This window comes from Vespa velutina, chromosome 3 (genome assembly GCF_912470025.1).
Source record: "Vespa velutina chromosome 3, iVesVel2.1, whole genome shotgun sequence".
Lineage (NCBI taxonomy): Eukaryota > Metazoa > Arthropoda > Insecta > Hymenoptera > Vespidae > Vespa > Vespa velutina.
In genome coordinates, this window is record NC_062190.1 from 5,555,803 (window position 1) to 5,582,620 (window position 26,818).

General features: G+C 40.8%; 1 protein-coding gene across 13 annotated transcripts in view; it reads left to right on the forward strand.

Annotated features, from left to right (window-relative positions):
• The window catches only part of LOC124947720 (nucleolysin TIAR-like), a 506,703-nt gene that overhangs the window by 377,457 nt on the left and 102,428 nt on the right, over positions 1–26,818 (forward strand). The gene's annotated exons all lie outside the window — the stretch shown is intronic.

Genomic DNA, 26,818 nt, shown 5'->3' on the forward strand with positions numbered 1-26,818 from the left:
ATATATATATATATATATATATATATATATATATATATATATATATCCAGGCATAGACAGTCAAAGAAAGTCAGTGTCTCTCTCCTCTCTCTCTCTCTCACTCTCTTTCTCTTTGCTCTATCTCGTTTTCTCGCCTCTCTAAGACGTCCTTTCTCCTATCCTTACCAACGACCTTCTACGAAGGAATATTTCAGTCACGTAGGAGCCATCGTTCTCTCTCAAATACCGGAGCTTGCAGATACCGCGCTCGGTGCGCCGCTCTGAGTGATATTTTGCCATTTAATTCTCTCCCGTAGTTCCGTACGAAGCTGTCGTCCCGTTCAGACGCCCCAGCACCTATTCTCCACTTCCTCTAATTCTCCAAGAGAGACGGCCTTCTTCTTCTTCTTCATCATCTTCTTCTTCTTCTTCTTCTTCTTCTTCTTCATCTTCTTCTTCCTCTTTCACCGTATTGTATGCAAGCACATTTCGATGATTTCAAAATACGAAAAGAAAATTCAAAGATCCACAAAAAGTTTTTATTTTATTTATTTTCTACTTCTCTCCCTTTTTTTTTCATTCGTCGATCACATGACCGATCATCATTTTTCTTCTTCTTTTCTCCAGTCGTCTTTTCTCCTCCTCTTCATCTCCTCATCTACCTTCTCGTTCCTCGTCATCGTCTCTTCCATTGTTGCCCACCGCCATTGTCATTCGTCGCGCGAGCAACTTGGCTGATAGCGCGGAACGGATTAAACTGTCTTTGTCGATGATACCGTAGAAGAAGACGAAAGGAAGAAGAGGAGGAGGAGGAAGGTGGGCTCTTTCTCGTCCATCGGAACTATGCAATTAGCGTCAAGCCCGTTGCCCCTTTCTATCGAGTCTCTTTGTGCCAAAGCGAATCGGTCTGATCCTAGATTCGTTGTGACATGAGTTCTAGATTACAATGTTCTTGATAGACATTAAATTCGAAACGCTGTAGTACAATTACAAAAGCATTAGGCTCTATTAATATTATGTTCTGTTTATTTTCCAATTTTTTTGTGAAATATTCGATTTCTTTAATTCCCCCTTTATTGTTTTAACTAATAATTGATAATTTAACCGATTTATTCACAATTGGTTTCTTTTTTTGATTGGAATTTTCAAAATGGAGAAATTGGATTAAGGGCTCAACGATCTTGATTCATTTGCGTTCATCTTCTTTTTTTTTTGTCGATAGATAATATGGAAATTCGGTTATCGGGCGATCTGTCGCCATGTATAAATCATATTTCGTACTCATATATGGGTATATACGTATCTAATCTATGTATGTACATTCGATGACTCTTCCGACACGATAACGATTTTTCGTTGAATGAAACTCGTTTCTATCTTGTCGACGGTGTATTCTTTGTGAATAAAGAAAAAAGGACGTGAAAGAAAGAATAGAAAAATGGGAGGAACTCCGTGGAAGTATAATTTTTACCAGGATATATATATATATATATATATATGTATATATATTTTCTAATCTTTAAAGATTAGAGGACCACAGAGAAAAAAGAGAATAATTAGAGTTTGCCGGCCAAATGTGAGGACTTTAAATTGCCTCGATGAACCTTTACCATCTTTAGCTACCCCTACGTAGATGCCTGCAGTAACCTCATACTAGCCGTCAGACTTTATTACATTCAGCGCGCCCTCTATTTATAAAGTAATAGTGATTTATAAACCACGCTGGGAAATAACGAAGGGTTGGGAGACGGTGGGAGATGTGAAACGTGAATCAACGCAACGTGGCTCGAACGACAAGAACGGACGCCGAGCTTTGGTACGCTCGAAGGGTAAAAAGAAAAGGGTGAAGGAGGAGGGTTTGCGTCGTTCCGAAAAGAGAAAAGGGTAAAACGCAAAACCTCTGGCTACACATAGCCACGACGGAAACTTGTTAAGCCTTCGTGAAAATTAAAGAGCTTACGCTAAAATTACGAGGGAGCGTAGAAAACTGCATCGGTGCGATGCAACAACGTCACACAGCTGTATACCATTTGCAACAAGTTACCGGAGAAACGTTCAACTTTGGACAATACCAATTTATTTTCAACATCCTCTTCGATACTCTAGCACTCTTTTCCACTTTAATCCACCATAGACCCTCGAAATTTCTAAATACAATTATTTATATTTCGTGATAAGAGAAAAGAAAGAAAAAGAAAAAAAAGGAAAGATATTAATCAGATAGCTTGTAAACTACTTAGCGATTATTAAGAGGGACGCGTTAATGAAATAATATATACTTATCTAGAATATAGAGAAGTTGTTTATTGGACAATGTGATTTCACTCTCATGATTGCACTTCAGCTTTTGACGAAACGTTTTCAAATGCTCGTCGTGTAATGAGCGTTTGCCCTGCCGTTCCGCGGCCTCTCCTCACGTGAACATCATTATTAACGCAGTCACAAACGAAAAGGTTCGCCAGCTGATCCGTTATGATTGTTTTTCCAGTTCGGCGACAACGATGATAAATTTTTAATATCGTCGATATGATTTTACCTAGATACAAATATGAAAAATCAACGTTTACCTCTTGTTTTCTCTCGTCTCTTCTTTCTTTCTTCGTTCATTTCTTTTTTTCTCCTTTTTCAATTTTTTTTTTTTTCTTTTTTCTTACCCTTGAAATAATTTCGAGCGAAGGAGCTGATCGCCAAGGATGACGTTATGTATTCGACTCTCGGATCTAGGTTGAGACAAAGAAAAGGAGATAGACAGCGCGGATAAAAGACGGATAGACCGGTTTCGTTCATAATGAATGCGGTGTAAGTAGGTCGTAGAATATTGCGAAGACGCGCTGGAAACGATTCCGTGCCGAATAAAATCGTACGAAGTAATCCAGTGCGTTTTCTTCTTCTTCTTTAAGAAAGAAAGAAAGACAGACGAGTATACGAAGCATCAGTGTCATTAACATAAAAGAGATCATTATCAACCGTGTGTCTATTAAGAAAATGATTTCCCTATTTATCTCAAAGATCAACGAAATGTTTCGAATGGACAACGACACTCACCCTTTCCTCATCCTACATCCTCATCACCCCACTTCTCTTCCCTTTCTTTCCTTCCACCCTTTTATTTCGCGAGATGGATAAACGGCGTTTCGTGTCTCCTGGAATAACCGGCCACGATACTGCGGCATGAAATTGGACGACGCTGTCACAAGAATCGCATTAGTCGCCGAGCGTAGCGTGCTGGAAAGTGCACACACAAGCTAATTACAGGACGACACGAATGCCTCTAATTACTTTTATTCCAGTTCCGACGAAATTTGTTGGTGCGGGATTTCCCGTGGGCAACGTATACCCTCACGCTCGCACCCCATCCCCACTCTTTCTATTTCACATCCGCGCACTATCCCTCTTTCTCTCTCTCTCTCTCTCTCTTTCTCTTTCTCTTTCTCTTTCTCTCTCTCTATCTATCTATCTATCTATCTATCTATCTATCTATTTATCTCTCTTTCTATCTGTCTGTATGTGTTCATAACAGTAACGTTCATCTAGTCATGTACGTCTACTAACCGCTTTGGTATCACCGGTCATTAAAATCCGCGATCGAGGATAATCCGTAAAGTGACCGAAATCTCGATGACAGAGCGCCGACAACTGGCAATTTCATTTCATGGAATAGCGCATTCAACCAATGCTATTCAGCCAACATCCAACGATTCCTACCTCGACTATTCCAAAATCCAAGTAGGATTTTCATTCGTCGTTTGAAATACCAAATGTGACATTTCGTTTCGTTTCCCCTTTCTAATTTTCATTGATCGTAATTTTTTTTTTTTAAGATTTTCTTTTTGTTTGTATAGGACAAAAAAAAAAAAAAGAAAAATTCAAAGACGAATCTACGAAAAAGTTTGGAGTATTATCGTCTCGTTCCATGTTCTAAATCGTTCGTTTCTTTCTTTTTCTTTTTTCTTTTGGTCTCTTAGAGTTCGTAAATTTGATCTTGAAAGAACACACGATCTTTTCTTTATAGGGTTGTGACTTATTTAGATGGATATTTAGAACGTTCGTACAGTTCTATTTCACCTATAGCTCTGTGATTGTGTGCAACTAGAAGAAAGGAAAGGCGATATCTGCTCAGAATTTTCTCGGAACACAATCGAAAAATAGAAGGCATCTACCTACCTACTTACCTACCTACCTAGCTAGCTACCTATCTACCTAGCTACCTTTCGAGAGGCATGGTAGATCTTTTAAACGACACTGCGATACCGATAGGACAAGAGAAAAGCCGATGCTAGCACGAAATTGCTTTACTCTTCAGGGACGACGATCTCGTCCGTCTCACTGGCATGCGATCGGCTCGTTCCTGCACATCGATAGTAGCAATTTACCTTTACCATTAGATACTTATCTCTTGAACGATTTGGAATCTTCTTTTCTTTCAAAGAAGAAACCATCGCCTTTCGCCTTGTGGAAAACGATGCTTGAAGTACCTATATATTCTTTTAATACGACGTCCTGCATCATTAGATATCAAATATAATCACCCGTTATGTATATCGATATCTCGATACTCGTATCAAACTTTTTCTCATAATGATACCAACTTGAAAAAGGAATAAATAAGAAAATAAATATATTAAAGAATACCGTTATCGACTACAAAATTATAGCATCATTAATCCTTATAGAATAGCCAATAAATGTATATTATAAAAGTATTAAAAGACCTTCAGGAAGGGAAGTAAAGTATCTTAAATGGCTCGAGGATAGCGATTTAGTATCGAACTGATAGTAAGCACGAAGGGTAACTTTAACAAAGACGAAGGAGAAGGTGTCAATAAGAGCCGCGAAGGGTTGGAAATATCGGACTTCGCTCATTCGTGCTTTTTGTAAGCGTGCCGAGGACAGCGTTCTGGTAACGATAACGACAGCGACACCAACCAGCCAGCCAGCCAGCCAGCCAGTTAACCAGCAAGCTAGCAACCCAGCCAACAACCCAGCCAACGTTAGTCTACTACTTCGTGTTGGTCAAAGAAGAGAAGCAAGGCATGGTTGCTTTTTACCCTCGGTTTTTTTCATCGCGAGTTCAAAGGAGAGATATTATGGGAATAAGGAAGGAAAGGGCAGGAGAATGAAGTCGGCCTTCCTCATCTCTCTCTCTATCTCTTTCTCCCTTCATTTCTCCTCCGTTTTTCCCTTCGTCACTCCTCATTCCCAACCAACACACCACCGTCATTCCACCCCATCCAGACTTCACTTTGCGCGGTATTTGAAAATAGCCCGGAAGCGAAGCTTAGCGAACGCAGGCTAAAAAGTTTGGTAGGCAAGTACCTAACCACCTTACCGAGTTGGTAATTCAAACAAGGCTAAACCCCGTGGTGAGGCAGGAGGATCCATAAATCGGTAAAAGGAGAGCAAAACGCCTAGATTGAAGAAAGTTGGGGGTAATAGATAGGGAGGTATAGGCGTCCCACGGAATACCAAATGAGTGGAGAATAGAAGCGCCTTCAAGTCACATATTCTCTACCGAGTGTTTCAACTCTCGACCTTTAATATCCCCCATCCTGATCCGAGATCCTTTCTCCCAACCCTTTTCCTTTCCCTCTCTCTCTCTCTCTCTCTCTCTCTCTCTCTCTCTCTCTTTCTCTCTTTTTCTATCTTTCTTTCCCTTCCTTGTCGACTAACCGTATCGCGATTCTTCTTCACCAGGTCGTTTCTCCAATATTTCCAGACTTCCCAATTCCACGTGAGACCTGCGAAGAATAACTGAATTCGATTTCCACGGTGCAGTCGCGAGAAACAACGTTGCTGATGCTCTCTCTCTTTCTCTCTCTCTTTTTCTCTTTCTCTTTGTGCTTCTCTTTCTTTCTTTCTCTTTTTCTTTCTTGCTTCTCGTTCTTTTCTCCCTTGTGTCTTTCTATCGAATCTACTTCGACGAAATAATTTCGAAGCTTGCAACGATCCAAGAGATTCGATTCGATCGTATAAGCACTTGTTTGTCGCCTCAATCCAAATTTGTCGACAATTCGAATAAAAGAGAGAGAGAGAGAGAGAGAGAGAGAGGGAGAAACGTTTTATAGAGATTCGCAATAGAACGAAGAACTCTTGCTACGGACGGTTTGCGAGATTTTCATCGCGAAAAGTTAAGAACTCCGGAAGTAATAGCCATGTGGATTTAAGAGTAGAGTCGAAAAGAGCGAACGAACAAATGAAGGAAGGAGAAAGGAAGGAAGAAAAGATAGAAAGAAAGAAAGAAATAAAAAACGAAGAGTTCAGAAGGGAAAAGTTTCGGCCGGTTGTCAAAGTCCATTCGCAAAGTCGAACGATGAACGAGGAATTCAGTGTCTAATTGAAGACTAGTAGCTAGGACGATTTTAGCAAATAACCCTGACCTCCTTCCTCCATGACTTTCCTAACTATTTCTCGAAGCGTGAAAACAACGGTAAAAATCGTTAAGTTAACGACGTTTTTTTCATTTAAAACGAAACGATCGGCTTTTTGAGACTTTACAAAGCTAAACATCGACTCTCGATGCCGATAACGTGCCGATCAATTTACCTCTTGGGCTACGTCGATAGCATTTATTCGGTGCAAAAACTTGTGTCCGATCGAACATCGAAAGAGTATAATCCGTGGGTGTACAATAGTAGAGTGCGCGTGCGCACAAGCTCAGGTACATTCAAAAGCAAATACTTCTGATGTATCCGACAACGACCTCCGAACACAAAGCAAACCTTCTGCCAGACAGAATCCGTAGAGAGATTCAGGTTTAAAGCGGTATATTCTGGATCACTGCCTCAAATACGATATGGTATGCCGCCACAAACGCATTGTGTAACATCAAAGTACCGTAATCTACTTAGAAATCCGATATTTGCCAATACGTTCCCCGAGCGCATGCCTTGCCAGCGTTAAATCTCTACTTCTCCGATGCGTTACAAGCCCATTCCTACCTTATCGTATCATCGAGCGTACCAATTAAATCGAGAGGACGATGTTGTAAAGGTAAAAGTAGAAAATCATATTTCAACGTAGAACTACGTAAACGTTCCATCTACTTTACCTTTTTTTATTTTCTTTTACCTTCTTCTTCTTCTTCTTCTTCTTCTTCTTCTTCTACTCCTCCTCCTCCATTCTCTTCTCTTCTCTTTCCTTCTTTTTTTCTTCCTTTTTTTTTTTTACCTTTTTTCTTCTTTTACACTTTTTACTATTTTCTTCGCCTGTAAGCTCGAATTTCTTCGAAGAGAGAACGAAAGAGAAAACGAGAAAAAGAGAGAGAGAAAGAGAGAGAGAGAGAGAGAGAGAGAGGGAAATAAAGAGAGAAAGGGAAAGAGGAGTAAACGTGATTTTTACAACGATTCTACCAACCTACTACCAACCTACATAAGTATACGTTTCTTTGTAATACACTTTTAACGAATCGTTTAAAGTCAAGGAAAACGAGTCGACGAAACGATAGTGTGGCATCGAGGATCGTAAAACGGATACCTAATTTCAACCGTTTGCTTTCGGAAGGTTCGTTTGTGCATTTTGACGATACCTTTATATGTACAAGTAAAGAATTTCTACTACGCGTACCATGGAAACACCGAGGAAATAATAAAAAGTGATTCCGTGCTTGGAAAGTATCCGGTGAACGAAGGTAACAAAACGAGTCATATAAGCCATCGGCCAAACGCATCGAATGCACCGGCCGTACTATCCGACGTCACACTTTCATAAATTCTCGTTCGCGTAATTTGACTCACTGCGCTTCACCTCCCTTTATTACGTAGCACAGGACGTTCGGGATGCTCTTTCCAAGTCGCTACCGACGAAATATTCCGCTTCTTTTCCTACGTGGAACGAAGAGAAACGGCCTTGAAAAGAGTTTCGTTGGTATGAGAAAAAGTCAGAGAACGTTTCACCATTATCCTATTTCTTTCCTTGTATCATCGAGATTTTTCTTTTATTTCAAGGATTTTAGTTTAGCATGAGTTTGTAGGAAGATTTTGCAGGAAACGTGAGCAAAAGCTAATGAATAATAAAACTTAGGAAATACCAGCTCCAACGCGATCTGAAATAATATAAAATTTTGATATTGGCCCACAGATATTACTTGCAATAGTAGTTTCTCAAACGTAGATTATCCTTGTTTTCTTTCATCCTTTCTTTTTCTTTTTTCTTTTGATCAGTACAATTTTTCTTATCGCTCTACTATTAGAATAATCTTCGTTTATATTTTTGTAAAAAACAATACTATCTATTTTCTTTTTTCTTTTTTTCATTTTTTTTTCTTCCCTCAAAAATTAATCATTTCTCTTGATCTAAAATTTCGCATAAGTGTCGTTATTTTAGAACACAACGTATACTGACAGGAACAATGTAATAATGAAAGTCAAATATTTTTAATCGTTACTACCGCGGAAAGCCACCGCTCGTATGCGCTGTAACGCATTTTGGAAATGGGTGCACCGCGCGCATAGTAAATGGATCGACCAATATTTGCGGGCTTTTGGCAAACAATCAAACAAACAGAAGCTGCACGCCATGTTCGAACTAAATGTTAGTTAGCGCAAGTCAGGTGTGTGTCATTTCCATTAGTAGTGGTCGTGATTGTCTGGTCTGTAACGTGCGCCATCCCTTCTCTCTAAGCGAGCCGTGCACACATTTGCCACTCTCCTACGCTTAACATTCGGAACATTTATACCTATGTACGTACATACGTGGAGTAGGAACGATGTTACACTTTACTTTGAATGTTAGCTTCGCGAGATTTGTCGTTCTCGCATTATGCGTTTCCTCTCTCTTTCTCTCCTCTCCCTCTCCCTTTCCCTCTTCCTCTCTCTCTCTCTCTCTCTCTCTCTCTCTTCCCCTTTCACTGTATTTCTCGACCTCTTTCTCTTCCTCTCTCGACCCTGATATCGTTAAACTCGTTTGCCCTTTGGGAGCTCGCATATTCAACGCATACTGATATTAAACAAACCCTAGGGTAACGTAACGCATTTCAATAGAGAAAGTGAAACATTTATTTTACTACAAGTAGTAATAGATGCAGATGGTATAGACGATCATCAAAAATATTAACTGCAGTCGAAACGTAGAAAGAGTGTTGAAGGCATGGAAAAAAAAGAATACGAACGAACTGCCCGTATTATTCTTCCAAAACAATGAAAAATAAAGATCAAAATTAGTCAAGGTAAATCGCAATTCGAACGTAATCGAGAGTGAAAATGTGAAATTACTTCCGGTCGAGGCAGAGAAAGAGTGGTGTCGAGTTCGTGACAAACGGAAATAATCCAAGAGAGGGAAGTATATCGAAAATGCACGCATGAAAAAGTTGATCCAGAACGATAAACGAGATACATAGGAAGAGAGAGAGAAAGAGAGAGAAAGAGAGAGCACACAAAACGACGTCGTTGAGCGAAAACAAAAATCGTAATTCACCGGGACAACTGTATTTTTCTTCCGCACGGGGAATCTCATCCGGCAGATTGAATCGTCGACAGTGAAAGAGAAAGAGAGAGAGAGGAAAGGTGGGAGGAGGGAGGAAGGGAGAAGTATACATACGTATACACGCGAAGCTCTGTACCTGGAAACGACTTTGATGAAGTTACAGGACAGGCAGACAACACCCTGCATTCACGAGGAACGCCCGATTGCAAATGCTTCGAGAAAGTTTGTATCGGTAACACCGTGGTGGGCGAATCGTTGTCAAAGTAAAGGCCATAGTACTCCGAAGGAAACGGAGAGACGGAAAATCGAGAGAAATGAAAGCAAGAGAGCGAGAGAGAGAGAGAACAAGTGCATTCTATCGTGTTTAAAGCGTAATACAGTACTCGAAGAATACCTGACTACCAAAAGGGAATAAATTTTCCGAAAGTATTACCATGTTAAAGTAGAAATGAAGGAATTGAAAGTTACAAGAAAGATGATACGAAAGATAAGAGTAGAAGAACGATCTGAACGTACTCCGTTGTAATGTATTTAGGATAGGGATACACATTCACGCGAGTATAAGCCACATAATTCATCGTCTGTGACCCATATCCAACTAATTTTCAGATAATTAATATTTCAGTCGCGGCTTTGTTACGCGCGAGTTAATTTCGATTTGGCCACGTTTCAGTTTCCTGCAGTGCTCTGCCACCACTGTATGGCTCGCCCCTTGCCCCGGCCCAACCCCTTCTGCAAATGTCCTCTTCTCTCTCTCTCTCTCTCTCTCTCTCTCTCTCTTTCTCTTTCTATTTCTCTCTCTTTCCTCTTCCTCCGCTTTTACTGCCCATTGCATCTCCCCATCCCTCTCTCCCTCCCTCTTTCGACGCTTCCACTCTTTCCCCTCAGTTAAGCCGTTTCCCGTGGAAAGCACCGACCAACCAGTCGTGTGCATTCGGACGAGAAGTGCGTGCATAATTTATTTTCACCGTACTCTCTCTCTCTCTCTCTCTCTCTCTCTCTCTCTCTCTCTGCTTCTCTTTCTCTCTTATTCTGTAGCTCGCTCGTTGCATCCTCCCTCGTTTCCTCTCTCCTTTATTCCGTTCAACAACATCCCCGCAAACTTCGTGCCGTGGCGATTGAAAACGCGCCTATCCGATTTGCGTGTCGTTGCTTTGATATCGCTGGAGGACAAACAGGGGCCTACAGAGGGTAGAAAAACTATACAATTTCTGCATTTTAATGAGAGAAATCTGTTTTAAAAAACGATAGATATATATGCACATTTTTGTGTGTATGTGTGTGTGTATATACATATATATATACATATATATGTATATATACGAGTATATATAAATTTCTGTTTCTCTTCTTTCCTGTCATTTTTAGTCCTTTTGAATTTCAGAAGGGATAGAGAACGGAACGTGACAAGGGATTATTCTTCGAGCTGGAGTAAAATTAATCGTCAGGGATGCAAACAAAAGGGATCGCTCGGAATAAACTTGATTTATTTTCTACCGACATTTTATTAATTATACATCAAAAGACGTTAGATCTTTTATATCGTACGAGTTATAATTAGTAGAAGGATATCATATATATACATATATATACATATATACATACATATATATACATATATTTATATACTTATATATATGTATATATATGTAACACTTTCAATAGTTAGTATAGAAGGGTGGATCATAATCGTACCGAATTTCACCCCCCATTCATTTGTTGCTTTTCTACAAACGTATTAAATACCTACTATTTGGCTCGCACATCGGATTAAGCCACAAGCACATTATACCCGAGGTTTACTATCCCGCCTATAACATAATTATTATTTTGACTTGGCTAATGAAACAGCGAGCACCGAAGCGTTAGTAATCAACTGATTAACGTTTCATAACCATTATTCGGGGAGAGATAAAACCGCTTTTCCACAAAGCAAGCACTATATCTCAAACCACATTACGTGTAAACGCATTAGTGTATTTGATCAAATATCGTTTGGCGATCGTTTCGTTCGATTCGTTTACGAATCGTTACGATAAAACTTTCCACGAGATCCACTAGTGGGAGTCAATAATTTATTTTCAACGATCACTGCTAGAAAGACGATAGCGTACGTTTTATCAAAAATATTTCGAAATGGAGCATCGCGTGATTTGAAGACTATACATTGGCTGGGAAGTACAAATGCTTCAGGATTGCATCAGGACTCTCCACGTTACCAGGAAATGGCGATCGTTTCCTTTCCATGGTCTCAGTAGCCGTTCCTCTTTTTACTGAGGATTTAACTATGCAGTATCTCTCCACCTCGAGTCATCTTTTTTATCCTTAATACAATAGAATTTCACTCTCTAACATGTTTTTTTCGAAGAATACACATAGACCGATACATTTATATCTTCCGAATTTAATTTCATTTTAAACAGATTCTCTAGATGAATTCGTTTTTATCCATATAGAACATCAATCAGCGTTTGAACTTAAAAAACATATTTCCATCTCGGTAAATTATAAAAATCTACGAAGAAAGAGATAATTACAGAAATATAGAAATAGTCTAAAAAACGAGAGAGATATGTAGATGCAAAGAGCAAGTAAAAATAGACGCTTGAAAACGATCGACGATTTACTAAAACATTCATACAAAAGTATTAAATGCAACGAACGAATGTACACGCATACATCGTATATAGGCGTTCACTTCTTTGGCCGCGCGTCGATATTGCATATCGAGGCACAATTTCTCAGATCATTACACCTCGCTGCTTGCCAGCAAGCTACGACCGCCATCAGTGCGGCTGTTCGATGGGAGAAAGAGAGAGAGAGAGAGAGAGAGAGAGAGAGAGAGAAAAGAGAGAGAGGAAGTTGGAGGGTAAGGAAGAAATGATCTAGGATTTCGCGTTAAATCATGCAGCCGCCAGCCATCAGCAAGATTGCCTTCGTGATTTTTCCATTTGGCTGCAAGCAAACTCGTAGTAGGTAGCTCGATAGATACATAAGTATATGTGGAAAGAGTGACTGAGTGTCCTTGAATGTAAAACTAAATGTATAGCATTCCAGGTCCATTGCGATTGGACTATTTTTATTTCTTTTCCTATTATACACTTGCCACGAAAAGATGATATTATTTCTAAAGGGAACAAATTAAAAGAAAAACAGAAAAAAAAGAAGAAGAAAAAATAACATTTGATGGATCAGTATCGATGGTTCATCTTGAGGAAACGGAAAGCGCGAAATTCATATTATTCGTCGACTCAAAACGCATGGAAGTTCATCGATCGTACGAGCACGGAGCTTCTGTTTTCACAGCGATAACAGGAAGTAAAAGGGAGGAACAAGTTCCGGACTCTGTAGTCCGGTAGGACGATTATTGCGGTTACGTGGGAAGTTGCCGAAGTGGAAAACCACCGGTCTTATCTTATCGCCACGATTTTAGCTGCTTTTCGTTTCAACGTTGAAACACCGGAGCAACGTTTACTCGAATTCCTTAAAATGATTGGAATATTTCAAGGACAGGTAACCACTTTTTCTTCTTTTTCTTTTTCTTTCTCTTTTTCTTTTTTCTTCGTGATACCACAGAAAGATATTTTTCTTTCGGCTCCCTACCATCGTTAGTACGAAATATAGGAAGAATAAAAAGAAAGAAAGAAGTAGGTAGTTGAGATGACGGTAGCGATCGAAAGAACGCGATTAGATTGCGAGGCTCGTTCAAGAAAAATCGTAGCCCGACGTTCCATCTTACTCAGCAGACGTCTCAAACGTTTCGTTCCGAAAAGGATACGTTGCTAGCTAGGTAACTACCTAGCTACCTACCTAGCTAGCTGCCTGACTAGGTAGCCATCCAGTTTCAGAAGAGGTGGGGAGGAAAGTATTATCCGTATAAGAGAGACCGATCGAGCAGATCAAATTGAAGTTTAAAGAAACGGTCGAAATGCCTCTCGAACGTAGCCGAGTGCACTTCGTGTACGCGTTCTGAACGCGAAAAGGATGAGACGAATAAAAGGTGGGAAAGGAGGGAAAGAAGAAGAAAAAGAAGAAAAAGAAGAAGAAGAGAAGAAGTACCGTCGTAAAGAGCAAAGTAATAAGATGTCGAAAGAACTTAACATCCTGGAAGCATCTTATAGTACCTTTTAGAAAAGAGACAGGACTCGCGTAAAATTAAACGAAGCTTCCACGGATAATAATGAACGTTCGAGAATCTATCCTACGAACAAGGAATTTATCTATCTGTGTTTTAAACTCAAAAGAGTGAAGGAACATAATTGAAATCAAAAATGTCGTTTGAAGAGGACTACGAGGTTGCATTGTTTTTAATTCCCTTCGAGTTATTCTGATATTCGAAAAGCAGTCTTCTTTTTTTTCCTTCCGTTTTAATTTTTTTTTTTTTTTTATTTTCTTATTCAACAGCACTGCTTTATTTTCATAGTAAAAAGTTGGACAGGTCGATAGGTAAATAGGTAGTCGGTAACTCGTTCGAGGAGAAGGCATTTATAGCGTAATTAGCGCGAGCAAAGTTAGAGCGCAGCCCCTTTAATCGAACGACAGATCATGATAGTGCGGTGTACAAGGACACGGTAAGGGAGTGAGAGTAAGAGAGAAAGAGAGAGAGAGAGAGAGAGAGAGAGAGAGAGAGAGAGAGAAGACGCGAGTAATATCTAGCTAGTGGGTAAAATCGGGAGTGGGAAGTCGGGGTCGTCAGCGTCTCGGGGCCAATACCGTAATTAACCGTAAGTCGATGAATGTGAAATCCGTGCCGAGTACTCGAGGTTATAGGTAGGAGCTAGAAGAGAAAGAGGATAGAGTGGAATGGTGGAAGAAAGGGGAAATGGTAGGGGGATGGTTGCTTGAGGAGTAGAAGTCAGAAGCAGAGAAGACGGCGAGGCAAGGTGCTAGAAGGGTATGGTGAGGAAACAGAAAGAGAAAGAGAGAGAGAGAGCGAGAGAGAGAAAGGGAGGTACCAAGACGAAGGAAGAGAGGGAGAAGGGAAGAGTCGAGTTTGCACAAATCAGACTAACTTAGCTCGGCAGCGTGTTCGAGGAGAACACTGACTTTACCATTCGGAGAGCCAATACCCAACGGGCTGCTGGTTTCTCCGAGCTTCTGTCTGCTGCTACTGCTACTACTGCTGCTACTGCTGCTGCTGTTACTGCTGCTGCTGCTACTGCTGCTGCTGCTGCTGCTGCTGCTGCTACTGCTGCTGCTGCTGCGGGCTGCCTCCGCAGCGTCTCTGCGTTCTACCTCCCGATAAGTCCTAGGGTGGGAGCAAATATTGGCGAGTGGCAAAGTGGAGCGGGAAATCGAGAGAAAGGGAGGCTGGAAGAACGGCCGGGTGGATGCAAAAAACGTACGCTCGAAGAATAACGAAAAACTCAGGCGTACGAATCGCTTAGCTCGTATTATCAAAGGCGTAAGTATACGTGAATGTATCCGCCTCTACGGTCTGTCTGTATGAAAAAGAAGTGGGAAGAAGAAGAAACGAAAAAAGATAGTTGAAGGACGTTCCAGTGACGCGAAAAAAGTAGAAGAAGGAACGTCCGTGAAGTCTCACCGAGATGGCAACCACGACGACAGTGTTTCTCTCTCCTGGGATAAGGAAAGCTCCAGGAAAAATTAGATGAAACGGAGAGAGTAAGAAAATAAGAGAGAGAAAGAGAGAGAGAGAGAGAGAGAGAGAGAGAGAGAAAAGAGGAAGATGAGGCTTAAAGAGAGATTGAGAACGATAGGCAGCTGGACACAAACGGCTGCTAAGAGAAATAGAAAGAGAGAGAGAGAGAGAAAACGAGAGAAAGAGAGAGAGAGAGAAAACGAGAGAAAGAGAGAGAGAGAGATAAGAAGGAAGAAAAGGCGTCGAGCGTGCTTATTTGTCTTGACACGAATTTATTTTCTCATCCGTGAGAACTCGGGATGACGGGGACGTCCCTTGGCCGCCATATCCCGTGGGATACTTACACCGCTTTGTTATGTCAGACGATTTCATGCTGACGAGAAAGACGAGCCGTCTTGGAAGGAAACGGAACAATCTCCAATCTTTCGAAGCTATTTTCTTTGACGCTTCGGAGATATCGCTTTGGAATGCGTTAGTGAATAAACGGTGTTACTTTTCTATCTTTGCTTTATCTCTCTTCCCTCCCCTATCTCTTTCTCTCTCTCTCTCTCTCTCTCTTTCTCTCTTTTCTCTCTCTTCCTCTTTATCTTTCTTTCTCTTTATGATCGTTCACCATTTATTTCCAACTCCATTATGCCGTTCTTTATCCCTCGGTTAATTTTGAATATTTCATCTGAAAAGTCTTCACCGAACGAGGCTCTCGATATCTTCCATTCCTTTTCCAAGATCGAGTTAACCGTGGAAAGAGGGACACGGTGGGAACGTGGTATCGACGCCAAAATCGCATTAAGAGATAACCATCGGCCATTACAGGATTTTACGCGTCTCTTCTTCCGAAAGTCGAAAGATTCGCGGTATTCCACAGAGAGAATCCCGAACGATCCAGTTGCGCGATCATCGCGATATCATTGTCTTTCGTTAAAACTATGGCCCTTTTGGGAGTTTCGCGAACATATAATGAAGAAATCGCGCGAGCTCGCCATAAAACTTTATAGATTGACCTAGGATTAACGGAGCATACGATCGTGCCTATTGATAGTTATCGCATTTAACGCTATTTATGAGATTGTACATTAATTAAGGGAAATAATCAAGCGTAACATGTGGCCACAAGAAAGGCAAGCTTTGTACTGGCACGGTAATAATGTTATCCTGTCGACTGTTTAGAGAGAATGACGAACGCGCTGCTAGGGGATTTTAGAGACGGTACACATTTCTCTACTCTCTAAAATATACGATAGCTATATCATATATACCATAAACGTTTATATTTCTATGTGTTCAAATATGTTTGCAAAGAGATACGCTCGAATACGTTTACTAGAAAGACAGAGACAGAAAGAAAGAGAGAGAGAGAGAGAGAGAGAGAGAGAGAGAGAGAGATTATCTATCGCTCGTGTATTGTACGTTTGTAGGTATTACCCGCTCGTTGCACCGAAATCCCGTGTTTATTTGTGGCTAAACCGCGTTTCCCGATGCGCTTTCGCTTAGAAAGCTATCTAATATGGTGTACATTAAATGACGTCGCTCACGCTGTAATTTTCGACAGTCAACGTAATTCGAAACAAAATGACGATCGCTTTTGTTCGAAATGTTTTAAGCACTATATCCCGTGAAAACATTATGAGAGAAAAATAAAACATTGTCAAATATATTATATTATTTAAATGTTTATATTATGTTTGATGATTGACAATATTAAAAGCAACATAGAAGTAATACGAAGTAATATAAATTCGGGAACTTCGGACAGCGAAAAAAAATATTAATATATCTTTCGTTTTGAAATGAAATTGCATTGAAACAAATTGTTTCATTATCAGAAAAAAAGACCTCGACAATAATCGTCACGTATGTGGCTATGAAAATAATAAGAAGAAACCCGAATAAAATATTTCGGTCGACTTTCTGGTAAGCTTTAACGAAACACACGGTGTCTTCGCTAATTCCTATTATTCCTATTCTATGGACAGGTCGGAACGCATTCACTATTGGGAGTTTCATTCTGCTCCGGTTTTCGGTCTCGAGCGAGTACAAGGATAGAGAGATAGAGAGAGAAGAGGTGGTTCGAAAAGCCGGAGAGCGGAAATTCGATAAAGTCTTCGTCAGGGAGAAGATTCGGTCGTCTCTCTAATTGAGCCACGTTCGTGACCGCGTGCTAGCCAAACATAGAAGCACCAGTAGCACTAGTAGTAGTAATAGTATCAGTAAGTAGTAGTAGTAGTAAAAGACATCTTCGCGTGGTTCCACGCACGGTGAGAATAAGTAGAAGCGGAAAACGGAAACGACATGTATCTGACATGAGCAAAAGGAGTCGGTCTGGGAGATGGCACGGAAACGATTCGCTCTCGCACCAACAACGAAAAGGCGATCATGTTTGTTGGACAGAGAGGAAGAATGAAATTTAGAAAGAAAAGAAGTGATTGCTTTTGTATCAGTTAAGAAAGAAAAAATATGTTGATCACATGTTTCTAAATCAAATTACATGCAGTGCGTCTTAATCATCTTATCACGATTTTAGATAGCGTATAACGAATTATATTTTATTTCGATCAAGTTTGTCATATCATTTAGATCAAGTTTTTTTCTATTCGTTATCAAAGGAAAATGTTAGAATATGAAAAAAGAACGTCCACTATACTCGTCAAAGTTTCGACTAAAATATATAATGTTCCCACAAGCTTCTTTCGCAATAATCGAGAATAATTTATTCGTTCGCGTGTACACCGGCCTTATTATTTATCGTCGCCCTATCGAAAGACATTTAATCGCGTTATCGCCAGAAAATTAGCCGCTGGCTTCCATGGCCCTCTCGAGTTTACCCTGCGACTCGATGACTTGTCCGCCGTAAACGAGAACGACTTCTCTCTCTCTCTCTCTCTCTCTCTCTCTCTCTTTCTCTCTCTCTCTCTCTCTCTCTCACTCTCTCTTTCTGCTTACACGGCAAATACGATCGCGATAACAGATTCGATAATCGAGTCAAGGTTACCGTAACTTGTACGACTCTCGCGTGCGAGATTCTTGTTTGCGGACATCCAGCTTTATATTTGATTATGGCAATGGCGAAGAGAATTATTCGACGAAGAAAGAAAGTTCGATCGATATTCGCGACTATTGTTGTGACTGCTACTGCTATTGCTGTTATTGTTACTAATACTGTTAATGTTACTGGTGTTGCTGCTGGTATTACTGTTTCAGTAATCAGTTGAATTAAACGTTCTTCCCTTACGGACTAATGTTTACTTTCAAAAATTTCTATGCAAAGTGCGGACGCATTCGGAGAAAAGAAACGGTCTCTGGTTCCTTCTAATGACAACGATATGCCTCAATAACATTTTCTCTTACGTTTCTTTTCTTTTTCTTTTTTTTTTTTTTTTATCCTCTTTCATTTATTTTTCTTCTTCATAAAGAAAATTGCAGATATTTCGCATAGCTCGTTACTCGAAAGCAGACAGAAATACAAATTTTTAATTTTCTCACCGACTAGGGCCAAAGGCTATGCTATGTTTAATGTCGTTTTGCGTCCACCACGCGCAGCAAATTAGGAATTCGAGAATTTTTATAGCCGGTCTGTGTACCGCGAGTTTAAACGATAACGAGACGGCACGCAAGAATGATTCTTTTGAAAATATCCTCGAGTCGATTTTTCTATGGATGGAGGGAGGACTAAGCGAGGTAAAAGAAAGAAAAGGAGAGAGAGAAAGAGAGAGAGAGAGAGAGAGACAGAGACAGAAAAGAAGAAAAAGAAAAAGAGAGAGAGAAAGAGATTCAAAGTGCACACTCCTCTCATTGCTTCGCTACGCACTAGACTGACCCCAATGTGGCTTTATTAACGCGCTTTTACGAGGTACGAGAGATAAATTCATTTAATGGCCGAGTAAAATACTCGCCTGGCGTTACTCGTACCTCCTCCTTTCCTCTCTCTCTCTTTCTCTCTCTCTCTCTCTTTCTTCTTCTTTTTCGTATTCTTCGTCGGTTTATTAACGAAACGCAATTACATTATGATAACCAGTTCATACCACTTCACCTCTATACTTTTTAACTGTTACGCCGTCTTAAGCTTTCCCAACACTCAAATCTGTTTTATCATTATATATAGGGTTATATCGATTATTTGTTTAATCCTATATTTAATAACGAGTACCAGCTGACCATGCGGAAAATAAAGGATATATATCAGAGATTGGGATTTAGGAAACATTAATATTGTATATTCAATATCGTATAAGTCGATCGATGAGAATCAATTTTTATGTGGGGAAAATTGAAACAATTATCGCGTATATAAGTATACATAAATTAAAAACGAAGTAAGAAAGAGATAGAGAGAGAATAAATAGCGATGAGAAAAACAATAAGATTTGTATCATACGTTTAACATTTAAACGATACCATTTGACTCGATCGATATCCTCGATCTTTTTAACGTCTCGTTTGCAGGTAAAAAACGAGGGAAAGAGAGAGAGCGAGAAAGAGAGAGAGAGAGTAGTGCGTGAATATACGCCGTCGATATACGAACATAAAAATACTCTGACTGAAAGAAAATGAAAAAAAGAGAGTGCGTAAGAGAGAGAGAAAGAGAGAGAGAGAGAGAGAGAGAGAGAGAGGGAAAACAAAGAGGTCGGGGAAAATATCGATTTACATTTTAATGCATGCTACATACTTTTTTAGCGTGACCTTAATTTATACACGGCGACGATCGTTCGTAGGAACGAATCCGCGTGGTTTGCGTCTCGCGAAACGATGGAAGCCTCTGAAGATATATCCGAGTCATAACGGGCGCATTGATCGGCCCAGGACGCTTACGCTGGGTTTACAGGGAAATCGCATTAAGTTTAGCCGCGACGCGATTCATAATTCCATTATTAACCCTCACGAAGATGGGAGGAGAGGGTTGAGCGATGGATCGCTTTGTTCGGCACTGAACGAGCGATTTTACGTTATATTCCACCCCTACAACCCCTTCACTACTACTGTAGTCTCTGCCACCACCCATCACCACCTCCAGCTCCACCTCCACCTCTACTACCACCTCTACTACCGTCACCACCCTCGACAGCCTTCTTCCTTCTAAACTCGATCCCAGGACGACGAACAAAGGACATCGAACGTTCCGTTCCTAAAAGTCGTCGGCTGACAGGCCATAAAATCTGTCTTAACTGACGTTCCTATTTTGCTCAGCAATTTCGAACGGAATAGCCAGCGTGGCCGGGCGTTTAACAATTTTCTTAGGGCGTAGAGTTCTTCTCGATCGAGGAATCCAATGAAATATCCAGACCCAGATGAAAAGAAATTGCGATCAAAATCCGAGAGGTAGAAGGATAATTTTTCGAAGGTATGATAACTTATATGTATCTATACGTTATACCGTGCTATATATGTATGCGAACCTTTAGAAATTGATTCTGAAACGTAAAGAATAAAATTTTGATTAGTTCTAGTATCGGGATTCGGTTGAGCTCTATCTCATTTCATCTTGCCTCATGATTTTTCATATTTCAAACTCAATTCTCCAAGGTGTGTATATATGTATATATATATATATATATATATATATATATATATATATATATATCTACGTATATAGATGCATACATAACTAAGTTAAATTCAACGTTTGACGCTTTCTACAAACGACGCTTTTTTACGAGGACCCGACCGTCGTCGTTCGGTGAAATTTCTAGGATAATAAACGGCGAAAGCACGTAGGTAGAAGATCGCTAACGAAATTGCATGTAATAAGTACCGACGTATAACCGAGAGTGTAATATAACTCCGAACAAATAGCTTTCTCCAACGTTATCGTTTTCGTAAACCAATCGGGAAGGCTTATCGAAGCGCGAGTTATTCCACTAACCGAATACTTCATCCTCCTTTTCTTTGTCTTACCTTGTTTTAACATCCCCCCACTTAATTCGACTACTTCCTTAAAGATTCTCTAAGATCAAAGATTAATTAAACAAAGGAACGCGTTCTTTCGGTTAGCTAAAGATTGACTCGTGAAAATTTCGTTTCACTATGCAAGAATACGTTTGCGTTTAATCGGAGAGCTGTTAAGTATACCGTGCCTACATTCATAGGCTTAATTATTCGTTAGCTGTATGAGAAAGAGAAAATGAGACAGATAAGGATAGAAAGTGCTATGTGTATCGTTTTTATCTCATTCTCCCTCTACCTCTACCTCTCTCTTCCTCTCTCTCTTTCCTTCTCTCTCTCTTTTTTTCTCTTTTCCTCTCTCTCTCTCTTTCCTTCTCTCTCTCTTTTTCTCTCTTTTCCTCTCTCTCTTTCCTTCTCTCTCTCTCTCTTTCTCTCTTTTCCTCTCTCTCTTTCCTTCTCTCTCTCTCTCTCTCTCTTTTCCTCTCTCTCTTCTTCTCTTTCTACATCATTACGATTTCAACGGGTCAGAGGCATAGACGAGTCCATTTCTCTTGAATTATTCGACGTGGAATCTCGTAGAGAAAAAGAATTAAAAGAAAATGAAAAAGTAGCGTCATCAGCGTCGATAGTTAATTACATTTGACCGTGATAATTACTTGGAGAGAGGACAAAGCGACATATTGCTTGTCCGGCACATCCAACAGCGAAATAAAAGTTCCTCGAATTAAAAATATTTTCTATTCGAGATCTCTTTTTCATTTTAAGCAGCATCGTCCACGTATAATATTTATCTCAAATACATTTTATAGTCCGAGCGTTGCGACTGCTTCGACCGCAAATTGTTCTCTCTCTTTCTCTCTCTTTCTCTCTCTCTCTCTCTCTCTCCCGTTCTCTCTCTTTCTCTCTCTCTTTCTGTCTGTCTGTCTCTGTCTCTCCCTTTCGTTCACAAACGTTCCACGCGATCCACGCTCACGTCAGTTATTTATCAAAACGTCTCGAAAGCGAGCATTCAAATTTCCCGAGGTTACACGTGGCCTCGGGCCACGAGGAGAGAAATTTCTACTTGAAAGCAGAACATGTCAAAAGTTCGTCCATCGAGGATCGCTCGTCGCGTTCAACTCGATATATGTATATATGTATGCAGAGATTTATATTTAAACTACAACGTGGACTGCTGGTGGTACCGCCACTGGGCCAAGAGAGCTTGAAAATTATACAAAACTATTTAAATAGACGTGCATGTGGATCGACGCTCGGAGCATTTCGCGCGAAATAACGGGAGGGTTGCTACCACTTTTCCGTTCGAACTTGCAACCTCTATCTCTCTCTCTCTCTCTCTCTCTCTCTATCTATCTATCTTTCTTTGTCACACATAGGAGCATTCATGCACACTGACGCGAACATCCACCCTTTCTCCATTTCCCATTTCTTTTTTCCTTCCCTCCCTAGTAAATCCATCAATTTGAAATGCAGCCAGGAAATGCGCTTGACCGGCGTAAAGGTGAAAGTAGGAGAGGTTGGAAGGATGGATAGAGAGGGGGTGGTTGGTAGTGCACGTCGACGAGGTTACTACCGTTGCTGTTGCTGTTGCTGTTGCTGTTGCTGTGGTTGTGTAGCCTTTAGTTTGGTAGGAGGTTGGAAAGGGTTGGAAGGGAGTGTTGATGCGTCGATCGCAGGTAGATGAAGAAGAAGAGCGAAAGAACACATCGTCAGCCGACCAGGAAAACGAACCTTCACTATAGAATGCATTGAATCGCACCGAAATAAAAACACCCTTTTGAATGTTTTATACAGAAGACTACGGCCGACCGCACGAATATACATATACATATATGCACATGTATAGATAGGTACGCATGATTCACACAAGAGGGTGGTTATCAAACCACCCTCTGAACCGATCTACCTTCCGGCCTTTCTTTACTTTTACATCCGATACTCTTTGTTGCTTTAGTTCCCTTCTTCTTTTTACATCTTTCTTTCTTTCTCTCTCTCTTTCTTTCTCTCTCTCTCACTCTCTCTCTCTCTCTCCCTTTCTCTCTCTCTCTCTCTCTCTCTCTCTACTATTTACTCTTCTATCTTCCGCTATTTCTGAGTCATTTGCACGAATTTTACCCTTAGACGTATTCTAAAATTGCTGAAACGTGCCTACGAAGAGAGGATAGTGAATAGATTTCTCTAGTTTATTGGTCTAAGCCCATAGAAAGAGAGTGAGAGAGAAGGAGAGAGAGAGAGAGAAAGAATCTAGAAGGACTAGAAAAGGGCAGGTTCAATAGCGAAGGCACGTCGAAGGCAAATTCGACGGACGATACGTGCGTGAAAAGCAAGGGGAATCGATTTCTTTAATGGGCTTGGCGCCCGGCACCGGCGCGACGTGAAAGCGACAGACCACTTCGAGGCTGTAAATACTCTCCGCGGGTGATGGCTTCGTGCCGAGGGCGAGGGGTAACTCTGCGAAAGGGAGAAAGAGAAAGAAAGAGAGCGAGAAAGAGAAAAAGAGAGAGAGAGACAGAGAAGATACGAATGGGTTATACTCACTGACAGAACCAATGGCGAAAACGTTTAAACTTGCATTATTTACTTTAAATTTCATTCAGCAGTGAGTCTCTCTCTCTCTCTCTCTCTCTCTCTTTCTCTCTTTATCCTTCTCTTAACATTCCCATCTCTTTTCTCTTAACCCTGTCTTTCGTCTCTCTCTCTCTCTCTCTCTCTCTCTCTCTCTCTCTCTCTCTCTATCCTTCTCTCACTTTAGCTATGATGCGCTTTCCCTCTCTGAATTCCTATCTCCCGGCTTCCTCTCTGCTAGTAGCAGCCGTCGGTGTTCAGTGGAAAGTTCCGCACGGTGCAGTTTGTCACCGAGCCCCTCGTTGGTTAAGTTGGCAGGTGTGCCTGGTGGTGGATACGGACCACCGACTCTCTCTCTCTCTTTCTCTCTCTCTCTCTCTCTCTCTCTTTCTCTCTCTCTCTCTCTCTCTCTCTCTCTCTCTCTCTCTCTCTCTCTCTCTCTCTCTCTCTCTCGCGCGCGCGTTCTGCGATTAATGGAAAACGACATAAGCTCGCCTGATTCCCGTTCTCTCCCTTCTCCCTCAAACCGTCCTTGCCGCTAATGACCTCAAACTCTGCTAGCAAGAGAGAAAGAGAAAAGATAGAAAGAGAGAAAGAGAAAAAGAAAGAGAGAGAAAAGCTGAATCTTCGGCTCGCTCATTAACGGCGAAGCCGGAAGGAAGAAAAGGGTGCTTCGAGAGAAGGTAGAGAAGTAAAGGGAGAAAGAGAGAAAAAGAGATAGAGAATTCACGCCGCAGGTGAAAGGAAAGTCGAAAATCGCGCGACTCGTTGCTGTTCCTGGTCGGCTCGAACGAAATGCGATTCTCGAGTACCTCTCAAACCATCGAGCGGATTATTCAAACTCGAAATTACACGAATTACCGTGACGAACGAATCTCTTCCTTCTCTTATTCCCTCCTTCCTTCCTTCCTGCCTCTCTTCCTTTCTCTCTTTTTTCTTTTTCTTCTTCTTCTCTCTCTCTCTCTCTCTCTCTCTCTCTCTTCCTGTTTTATTCCTCTCCGTTACCCAAATAGACAAGGATCTCGTCCAATCTCTTGAAACGATCTGCGATTAAAAATGTACGATACTTTTGAAGAAATATCCTTTCTAAATTTCGACGAATCATCTCGTTTTTAGTTCGCTCGATCGATCTCGAAGAAATTTCGCGGACGGCACGTTCGTTACGTATTTCTGATCGCAAAGATCAATCGGACGAAAAGAAAATCGGTGTCGTGTCGATGAAGTTGCAAGCTCGATAAGAATATTGATAAATTTTAGACTTTGCGGTTCTAAATAGATCGAGTAAATACACTTCGCTGAGAGTAAATGGATTTTTCGAGATTGAGTCTGTTGGTGCTTCTTCATAAAGTAGAAAGGATAAGAGAGGAAAAAGAATAAGCTAGAGAGAGAGAGAGAGAGAAAGAAAGAGAGAAAAGGATGACAGATACAAATAGATTCCTTCTGGAGCATCAATGGAAAACGGAATCATCGGTAGGGCAATGGCACTATCACCAAACGATGATCCTCCTACTGTTCACCAACGTCGATCTAAATGCCACCCTGATCTTCCAAACCCCTCTTTCCAACCCACATCTATGCGTATCACCCCCCTGGATTTCATAATAGTGCTGTAACGGCGGGTATACACGCGGAGGAGACAGGAACGACGTTCGATGCTGTACAAGACCACGACACGGTACCCAATTATAGATATCCAACGGAACGGCATGACACGACACGGCACGGCACTTCGCTTCTGCGTAAACGTACATTGCGTTCGCCATATAATTAGTCGCCAGGCCGGCGTTCTAATCGATAAGTGCCTCGTGATATGCGTTTAATTAACGAGCAACCCTTCCACTATCGCCAGGATTCCTTTTCCAAACGTTTGATTTACGTCGAAATCGATCCAAGTTCTCGATCTTTTTTCTTGTTTTCTTCATTTTTTTTTTTTTCCTTTTAAAACATGTAATAGATACGATCTGTATTTTAGTGTTTTAAATATCTGTAATTAGGCATTTTATTCGTACACGCATATACGTATCTACCTAAAGGAATTTGAAAGGTTTCTTATTGATAAATGCAAACTATAATTATCGACAAGGTTATTGAATGATACCTATCATATTATAGAAAATTACTGATAAATATTAATAAGTAATTAACAATAATTTTCAACTAAATTAATGGATCATATTAAAGATTATATTGAAAGCGATTTGTAGCGAAAAATAAAATATACGTCGTTCGTACAAGAAGAAAAAGACTTTTAAAGAGAAATAGGAAGACAGACAGATCGATCGATCTATCGATCGATGAAATAATAATAAGAAAGAGCATTGTGTAATGTAATACCGTTTGATTGCCAAACTCGAATCGGTTCGCAGGAACGAAGTGAAAACTTTCCAGAGCTCGGCGCGCGTTCCTTCTCGTCGCCTCTCGATTTCACCAAAGCACTCCTTCGACCCTTTTGACTCCTCCCACGACCTCAAAACTCGCGCCTTACTGCCGCCGGTGGTTAGTTTTCGAATATGCATAATAGTAATTCGTTTGAGTTTCGGCGTGTTAATCTAGAGGTGTGAGAGTGGAAAGTAGGCAGAGTTGGGGAGGAGGGGAGGGTCGGCAGCGGGTGAAGGGGAGGGTGAGTTCCTAAATCATCAGATAATTACTTTGGTAATTAATTACAACTCTGTTGGGCCGTGGACCCAGCGGCCACGGCAGTAGTAAAGTATAAAGAGAAAGAGAGAGGGAGAGAGTGTGCTCCACTAATAAACGAGCCGTCGACGCGGCTTCCCTCTCTCCTCTTTCAACCCTCACTCACCCTCCTTTCAGCAGCGTTCTCCGGCCAACCCACTTTCCATTATTCTTCCTATTATAAATCACTCATCAACTTTTTTCAACTACCCTTCCTCCCACTCTGCAAGTTTCACCCTCGCTCTTCATTTTCTTCTCTTTTCTTGCAAGAACCGAGAATCCATGGAGCCTGGAAATCTTCGCCTTGAAATCTATCGCTTTGTCATCGGTAAAGTGACAGCCTTAGGTAGATCGTTCGATGAAAAATTCAATGTGGCCGATCGCTTCTTCGAGCGACAACTCCGGCTTTACTTTTTTATTATTATTATTCCTTCCAACCTGGACGACCGATCAATCGATTCGCCCAAAACTCGAGGAAAGATAAATAGGGATGTAGAGAGAATTGATAGGATGACCGATAACGAGAAAGCACTATTTCTAAAATGGATCTCGAAACGCAAAGTTGTTCAGGTAGTTTCGAGCAGAGAACTTTGCGCAAGTTCGACCAGCAATACTAATCCATTAGTTAATTGTAATGTCCAAATCAGAATCTTAATATGCATTACATGTTCCTACAACTGATCGCGTATCAAGAAATCTACG